The sequence below is a fragment of the Corvus brachyrhynchos genome, unplaced genomic scaffold (assembly GCF_000691975.1).
Source record: "Corvus brachyrhynchos isolate BGI_N302 unplaced genomic scaffold, ASM69197v1 scaffold152, whole genome shotgun sequence".
Lineage (NCBI taxonomy): Eukaryota > Metazoa > Chordata > Aves > Passeriformes > Corvidae > Corvus > Corvus brachyrhynchos.
The window spans coordinates 1,580,612-1,590,006 of NW_008237447.1; positions in this window are offsets into that span (position 1 = coordinate 1,580,612).

A 9,395-nucleotide genomic window follows, 5' to 3' on the forward strand; every position below is an offset into this window, starting at 1 on the left:
CTGTGCCCGCGGTGAGGCGGTGAGCTGAGGCCCTGTTCCCGTGTGAGAGCTCCGCGTACTCCTCATCAGCGACACGGGAGACTTGTCTGCGGAACACACAGCGGCCAACAAGCTCTAAGGGTCACAAGACCGTAGGACGTTAAGGGGTTGGAATGGACCTTAAAGATGATGCAGCTCCAGGGACACCTTCCACCAGACCAGGTTGCTCAGAGCTCCGTCCAGTCTGGCCTTGAACACTTCCAGGGATGGGCAACTCCCCTGGGCAGCCTGTTCAGTAAGGAATTTCTTTCTAATATCCAACCTAGATTTCCCGTCGTTCATTAAGTAAAACAAGATGCTGTATGTCAGTAGAACCAGATGGTGCCCTTAGTCAAGGACATCCTGCAGCTAGCAAGCTCTATGGATGAAATAAATCAAGGTGTTGATGTATATATTGCCACTTTGGAAAAAGACTCAAGGTCTATGTGTCCTATATAATCCTAAAATCATCATGGTTGGGAGAGACCTTTAAGATGATCCAGTCCAACCATACAGCACTGTCACTGTAACCCCGAAGCCACAAAGCCCCATCATCCTGTGCCAGATACAGATGCCTCTTGAATGCATCCGGATATAAAAAAAAATGAACCGCCTTCATTATAACATTAAATATCACACCTCCTGGTCAGAAAGATCCCTGCCCAGGTGAAGATCCTTCCCCTGAGCATGCACAGAAATTAAGTGCGATTATGTAATTTGTATGGTAATTATTAACCAATCATACTTGGGAGGTTACTAACATATTTTTGTGTATAGGTAATGCCATGGAAAGCCCAGTGGGCTGTGCTTGATTTGTGGAATACTGCCAAGCACCCAGGCTTCTGCGACTCCAAAATAAGTAAATAATTAATGTCTCTCTCTAGTGTGTCATTATTGGCTTGTTGCACACCATGTAGATGAATCTGAATTTTCTGGACAACAACCTTACAGCAGGTCCTCTTGAGAGTGTGGCATGGCTGCTTTTTTGTCAATCATTATTTTTTTAATGTTCTTTGGGTGCTGAAGGATTAGAAATACCCCATGGGAACAGGAGCTTGCACCAGGTTCAGGACAGAGTGAGGGAAAAAAGTGGAGACCAACTTCAGGTAAGAACCCTGGGTTTGGTTTTGAGATGTGTGGCAGAAAGCGGAGGAGGTGAGTGGGCATGTGCACACTTGGAAGGGCAAACTTGCTTAATAAAATTATTCGGGAGCTCATGTTACACAAAACTGAGGCTGCTGTTCAGACTCACTTTTTGTGGGTTTGGGTTGCTTTTTGTGGTTGTCGAGGTATTTCCTTTCATCTGTCTCATTGACATAACTGACACTTCCTTCAGTGAAAGTGCATAGGGAACCACAGTTCAGATAAAATAAAAGCTGGAAATAATCTGATCTGCATCATTTTGATAAGTGGCACAGACTTGCTTCCTGTCTTAAGCTTTCTATTGATCTCTCTCAAAAATCAAATGATCTCCACTGGCCATAGTAAAAAAATAAAGAGAAGTTAGCAGGGCTATAATCACAGCAGGTCAATAGTCATAACTGGCTTTCAAACAAAGTTTAATCAGTTTGCAGAAATCTGGTTGCCTGGAACAGAGGACCCTACATGTGACGTGAGACAGGGTTACTGAAGTGGCAATATTGGCATGGGCCCTGATTAACTTTTGGCCTGGTTTTCCTTGTCTAGGGCATGTGATGTCTCCCACATTCCTCACTGTTCCCCTGTCTGTTGGGGAATCTCCTTCAGCATCCATCTGCTCTTCCTCCAGCCATCTCCAGTGGAGTTATCCAGACAGTCTCAATGAAAATAAATGGTGCAGCACTGACTTGGGAGATTCTGTGCAGTTCTCCATCTCAGAATCCTCTTGAATTTACTGTAAACTTAGACATGAGGATACAAACAGTGATGAAACACATCTGTGCATTTCCAAATCACTGGAAAAATCTGCCTCTTTCCTCAATCTAGCCACTTTTTTCATCTTTGGGTAAGTCTTCTTAGCTCCAAAGCAGGTAGCTGGTGGTTAGGCTTAAATCTTTGACTTAACTGATTATGTTTGTCAGTGGTGGAACTGCTGTCAGGTAAGGTCAGACCAGATTGCTCTGGCATCTCCCTGGTGGTTGGTTTCTCTGAGGGTTAAAAAATGCTGGCTCATTCTGGAGGCTGTTCTGTCTTGCTCAAATCTTGTGAAACACTTTGGTTTGTGTTCCACTTAGGCAATTTGCTGTTAAACACACAGGAGGAGTCAATCACATCATTAACAAATGTAGAAAATCGTGATGTAACCTCAATGAGAATAGGTAAGCATTTTTAAGGTCACTTTAACTGCTGTGGAAAATAATTTATATTCCAGTCTAGTTCCAGATACATTAATGCTAAGTCTCTAAGGAGAGACTGCAAGAAATGACTTGTATCTTGTAAATACAAACATCTGCACAGAGCCTAGTTCTTTCAGGCAGAAAGGCAAGTGTTTCCTGTTATATTACTGTAAGAGTTGTTGCTAGGAGTGCATCTGTGCACTTGTGTTTTATTTTTCTTCACATCATATTCTTTTCTCTCGTGCAGCTTTGGGACCCACCCTTCAGCAGCCCTTCCTTTTAAAGAAATTCAGATAATGTGTGTATCAACTGTTTGAAAAACACAAGGCTCCACTGATAGCTCTCCTAGGGCTAGAGGTGTGGTTGGAAAATAAAATTCATAAGCAGTAGAGAGAGAGAGGATTTTCCTGTGTGGGGTGGGGATCAGATTAAAAAAACAGGGAACAGATCATCTTCAGCACATCATATGATCAATAGTCTTCCCCAGGGTGCTGAGGAGAGCCCAGTGCCTCTGAAGAAACTCATGTTTTAAATCTTCATTTGTCTGCTGTTTAACTTAGTGGGTGAAGGACTTTTCTGGACCATTTACACTGATTTGAAAATAACATTTGTAGCACTGGGACCATTCCAACAGATAACAACAAGTGTTGTGCCAGCATTTATATATTACTTGTTGGGGTTTTTTTCTTTTAAGCACTCAATTTAATTAATTACTATGCCAACACTTTAAGTCCTAGGTACCTGGCCTTGATTAATGGCCCAGAGAACTCCTCTGCCAGCCTGTGCTTTTCCATCAATGAATGAAGTTTGCCAGTGGCTCAAAATAGGGTCTAGGTACCCTAGTACTATATAGACAGAAAAACTATCTGGAAGTTTTCTGCCAGTAATGTATTTTCATTCATTCAGGATTCAAGGCTATAATCTTTCCTTGCAGTTTTTTGTCAGAAAGAATGAGCAAAGTTATTCTAAAAAGCATGGCAGTGGCTACATCTGCTGTTCCCCCCTTACCTGCTGGTCTGGGGCTACAGCACTCACCCACAAAGGGAAATATTTGGTGTTTATGTTGGAGGAATCAGGCCACATCCATCAGCCCAGGAGAGGCGCAGCTGATGCAACTCCCTGCTCCCAGGTCTAAGTGAAGGGAGGTCAAGTGTGTATTCCCAGCCTAACCCAGCTCCTCCTGTGGTTTTCCCATTAGAGATGAGCCATCCTTTCCCCCTCCCGGGCTCTCGGGGCACACCACCTTCCCACAAAGAGGTCCAGCTGGATTGGTACTAACGCTGTCACACTCGCTCCCTCCTGGCACCGCTTCTGCCCGGCCGGTCTGCTCTAGGGGACAGTAATCCTGGTCACTCCCTCGGGGCTCTCCAGCTGTTGGCACCCAGCCACCCCAGTGCCTGGCCCAGCTGCTGGCACCCAGACCATCATTCACTACAGCTCCTAGCCCCAGGGACACGTAGGGGCCCTATCTACCTGCAGTCCCACTCCAGGTGCTGGCACTTGAGTTATTCCTGTCTGTCTGGTCACTGTCACCCAGGCATGTGGACTCTCCAGTGCATGGCTTGACTAGAGACTGGCACCAGACCCCCATACACATGGACACACCCAAAACAGAGAGTTGTTGTAAGTTATAAAGAAATTTAATAAGAAGAAAGGAATGCACTGTGTATGACAGATAAGTACATCACCCAGCAAATTCTTACACACAACTGGTACTTTCTATCCCTTTATCCATTTCCCTTACTTGTTCCTTCCCAAATCACCTAGATCTCTCTTTCTTTCCCTTTGATTCCTCCAGTAAGCATCCCACAAAGAGTCCTATGCAATCCTTAAATGCTCTTCCCTTGCATCCTCTAACGAGTCCTATATCCATAGGATACAATCCCCCTCAGTCCTAAAGTTACTGTGGTGTTGACTTATCTTGATAGGTTCCAGTCTGCACTCTGGGGCCGAGGCTTTCCTGGGACAGCCCTGGGAAGAGCCTGGAATGGTTTTCTTTTATTCGGAGTTCCTATCTGAGGGTTCCCATCTGCCAATTGTCCCTGTGCTCTTTGGACTTGAGAAAATGGGCCATTGATGGGCTATTGTGATGGGTGTGGGAGGAGCCAGGGCAGGGTGTTAATTGGGCTACAAACCACCCAAGTGGCATTGTCTCTGAGCACTCCTTTGTGTGTTTTGGAGGCAAGGTTTTGTCACATAATCGCACAGCTGATTTCTTTCTCAGCCTGGTTATGGAGATTTTGAAACCTACAAATTCTCTGGAGAGTGATACAAAGCGGAAATCAGTAATTATTATTGTTTCACATGTAACACATAAACATCCCAGGGATGAGAGCCTGCAGGCTTCCCTTCCCCAGGTGAATGATTTAATCAGTCAGCTACAGCTGCCAGCTTTCTCTTTTGACCTAGTGAATCTGGGGTTTCTTTCTGAACAGTGCCACGACTGCAAGAGGAGTGCAGGGTGCCTTACACCTCACCTATGTGATCAAGGATGTGACTTTAAACACCTATGAGTCAGGAGGCCTTTTCACAAAAGCTAAGCCATATCACCCTGCCTTGTTCCCATGCCTGTCTTTGCAGGGTTTTGCTGAGTGTTGGACCTACTGTGAATGTCCTGGATCAGGCGTCCCAGGAGGTATCAGCACCTTTCTTCCAGGTTTCTCAGGGAACTCAAATGAGAGCTGATAATGCTTCTGTCTGCTCTCCAGAAATGGTAGCATTTGTGTTGGGGGTTGCAGTGCAGCAGGTCATGGAATTGTGGGATGCATGGGACTTGCTGGGCAAGTGCTGTAACCCTGATGACCAGCACATCCCAGAACCACTAAACCTGATACATGGCAACCAGCTGTCCATGTGTGCTATAGCTACATCCCCTATATGCCATCAGTTTCATCTATCATTAATGCCATGGCTCCAGGGAAACCACCACATTGTTCCAAATATGCTGGACAAAGTCTGGGAAATCCTTAATATCTGGTAAGACCAGATTTTCAGGGTAGGAAACAAGGACCTGGCTGTGACACCCCAAATGCCTTGCCTTTGGGTGTTTGTTAGACATCTCTGTGCTCAGAACTATCTGGGCATGCAGAGAAGGAAAACTGGAAGCCTTTAGGCAACTTTGACAGTACATGTGCGCTTTCAGTCTCAATCTGCTGCTGAATGAGGGTGTTTTAGATTTGAGTTCTAAATGTTAGGTACCAAAAATTTTCCAAAGTCTTGTTTTGGATCTGGCCCTAAGTAGGATGACCTGAGTAATTACAGACCCGTCAGAGTGACAGGGACCCCAGGCAAAAGAATAGAATCACTGACACAGGATTTGCTTCAATAATTAATTAAAGTAACGTAATTAATGCCAATCAACGTGGGTTTGCAGCAAATCAGTTCTGTCACATTGGTTTGTAATTGCATCAAAAAAGATACTAAGTGTGGTTACTAAAGGAAGCACGTGACTTGACCACACAACACTGAATCAAGGATACAGATTTATGATACAGAGACCATCCAGTCCCTGGTTAAAGCATTGGCTTAAGATGTCCCAAAACGTAATTTTAAATAAGGAATTGTAATCACACTTTTTATTAAGATCTTTCTTAGGTTGTTTCTTGGCTGCATACTACTAAATACTTGTTGGTACCTTTCTAGGAAACATACAGTCATCACAGTTACTTGCAAAAAATACAAAGATTGAGGGAATACTTAATAAGGTAGGTGAGAGAGCAGGATATCCACCAAAGAGAGGCTTCCTATGTGATGCTATGTCATACTAGCAGCTGGTATGCTCCCTGGAAGGATAAACAAATATTAAGTAGGGATGATGATGCTGTAGTACTCCTGCTTTTATGCTTTTAGCAGCTGGGCCTGGGAGGCTCTCTCCGGTTCTGATGTTAGCATAAGAATATAGCAAGCTAACAGTCTGTTGAACTTCCAGAGAGGATCTTAAGGGTGCTTTGATCACAGCCTGCTGTGTTACCTCTTCAGAAATGCCTTAAGAGTGCCCTGCCTGCTGGCTTGGCAGTAGTAGAATGTGAAATTAGATTAAATTAGGGGCAGGGTGAGCTCCCTTCCAACCCAAAGTAATCTGTGATTCGTTTTTGTAACATATGGGCTGTAGCTCAAACTAATCGATGTAGTGTGGCAAAGTGATGTGGCCTATTTTATTAAGAAAGCTGGATTGGACAGTCACAAAAGTCCAGGTTGTGAATTCCAAGTCCCTGAAGGTATTTGTGCTGCCCACAGTTTCTCTACAGCCAAAACCTTAGAGTTTCTCTACAGCCAAAACCTTAGAGGGTTTAACAGCTTGTTGTCTCCTAGGCTATCTGTAGATAGGCAAGCAGGGTTTGTCCTATTGTGTATTTTTGCCTATTGTGACACACAAAAGATGGTGAGCTGGGATGATTCACTCGTGATCTTGTACCTATATAATAACTTCACAAAACATTATTGCTTACATGCCATTAGTGTTTTAAATGAAAATTTCAGGTTCACTCTGTAAGTGTAGCAAAGCCTTGCTATGATTTTTGGTGTCTAAAAAAAGAGTCATGAGCAGCATAGGAAATTTACACAGAGGAGTAAATACTATAGGAGGATGCTGTTCTCTTGGGTTCTTCCTAATGCTGAATTTACATTACAGACCTGAAGGTTCATTGTAGCCAAATTTCTCCATTAAATATTCTAAATATTCTAAATATTCTATTTCTTGGTACAAACATCTGGGTATAAAACTACAAAAGCAGTTTATATATCCACATCACTCACTCCTGATGTTAATAGGACATAAAAGCTCTTATTATTGTGCTATCAAATGTAGCCAGGCAGCTTGGAAAAAACCAACATATACAGAGAGTACACATATTTCAGCAGTGTCTTGCTGTGAAGCTATCAAGGATTAATAAGAGATTCCAGCGTAACACAGCAAATGAGGAAAAGTTTTACTCGGTAGCTATCTGAAGAGACTCACTAAACGCTATGAACTGATGCTGTGTCACCCAGTAAGTTCTGCGATGTGCTGATCTCAGTACTAAATCAAGAGAGCAGTGTCTAATGGCTGAATCCAGCATGGCATCCCAGAAAAGCTGTTGAAATCACTGTTTCTATGGAAATTTCTACAAGGGAAATCCAGGGGGCTGAATGGCATGAAAATCTTCATGCAGCAGAGTGGGTTTTCAGGGGTGTTGTCGAGATGGGTCATTCTGACTGAAGTGCTGGTATAAATCGTTCCATGTGGTGGTAACTTAAAAAGCTGACTCTGCTTATCAACAGAGGAAATGACCACAAAAGATTGGTACTGGAAGATGAGACGAGGGAGGGAGGAATTAAGTACTTGGCAAGGAGAGAAAAGAGCCAGCAGCTGCTACAGCATGAGTAAAAATTTGTTTGTTTGTTTGTTTCCCTCTTGTTCAGCTGAATTTGTTCACGATCCCATCGCTTAGAGAACTCCTTCAGGTGGAGTCGCGGTATCAGCAGTGAGATCAAACACTGCTGAAGTGTGGTATTCCTCCGATTCCGCCCGGGACTAAATTACACAGGGCAAACACTGGGAATTTGCTCATCTGGTATCAAGGTTGTCAATTGACCGAGGGAGATGAAGGTTTAAGGCCACCAGTATGTTGTTTTTCAAGGGACAGAGAATCCCAGCTGGGCTGTGGCTTGAAGCCATCTGGCTAATTGCATAGGAATTTACTCACCGTTTGAAGGTGAAGTGGGGCTAACTGCAGTCATGCAGCTTTCGGTCTTGGGCTAAAAGGAAAGACAACATCCTAACATTAACTATTAAGCCAGCTCAGATGTTGCAATCATGAGATCAAAGGTCTACAGAGATCTGGAACATCTATTCAGGGCCTGGGCATCCATCTTACGTGGATATATACAAATGACAGCTCTTGTTAAATGAGAAAGGACCGTACAGTAAGTTTATGAGAATTTCAAAGCAGATGTAAATCCAACGTTACATGCGAAACAATGGTGCTTCCTTGTATTGAAAAGCTTTCCTTCCTTTGTCGTGAGTCAAAAGTTTAGCAAAAGTGATGTTTGCCAAATTTATTTGCAAAAGCTGGAGTAGATTAAAAAAAACCAACAACAACAACAAAAAACCCAGTAGAAGCTAGCAATAGTAATGCATAAGGGATTGTACTGCTCCCAGTGTTAAACAGATGAGATGTTATCAACATTGTCTCAGGAAACTCTGGATCAGAATCCTGGCCAGCTAAGTTACAAAAAGGCAAGGAACCAGGAGTTCACTTGAAATTTTGAGGTTTATCAGGAAAAATGGTTAGGGGGAGAAAGATAGCTTTGTATTTACCTTTTAGGAGTCTTAGTTCAGCCCATACAAACTTCCATGGATTATATCCTATAGATAGGTAACAATGGTGAAGCAGGCCCTCAGCTGATGTAAAGTATTATAGTTCCATCTGAATTTTCTGGAACCACACATTGCTGGAGGCTAAATTTGTGGCCCGAAAGGGAGTTTTACTTTGTCTTCCACCTGCAAGTATGCACGAAGGCTGTGGGGTGTCAGATCAGTGTGCTGAAGGAGAACATCACTGTGGGCTGCTGCACATATCCATTATTTAGTGTAACAGGGACTTACTTCTTAATAGTAACTGTTAGCTAGTACTGCAAAACAGTTAAATTCATAATGTATCAGGCCAGAGGAACATCAGGACACTGATTGGGGTGGGTGTGTATTTTTTTTTAAAGCAATGCTGAATAAAAATAAACTTCCATGTGAAAAATATTTTTAAATAACATTGAATAGCTCCAAATAAAACACTTAAAACAGATTAACTGCCTAGGGATTGTCTCCTTGCTTAATTCCATTTTAACTGTACTAACAGAGGGACTACACCTGTTTGAAAACAACCAAAGATGTTTCAACACATCTTTTATCACAGCAAACATGCTGGTTTGCTTTTTCCTTCAGAAATTATTGATCTTTTTTTTCATTCACGCTTTTTAAGAAAAGCTTATCTTGCCTGTAGAGAAGTTCAGTCTGAAAGGCAAAATTATGAGCAACTGGAAACCACCTGCTAGAATGTAAACAGCTTGTACAGATTTACTGCCGCC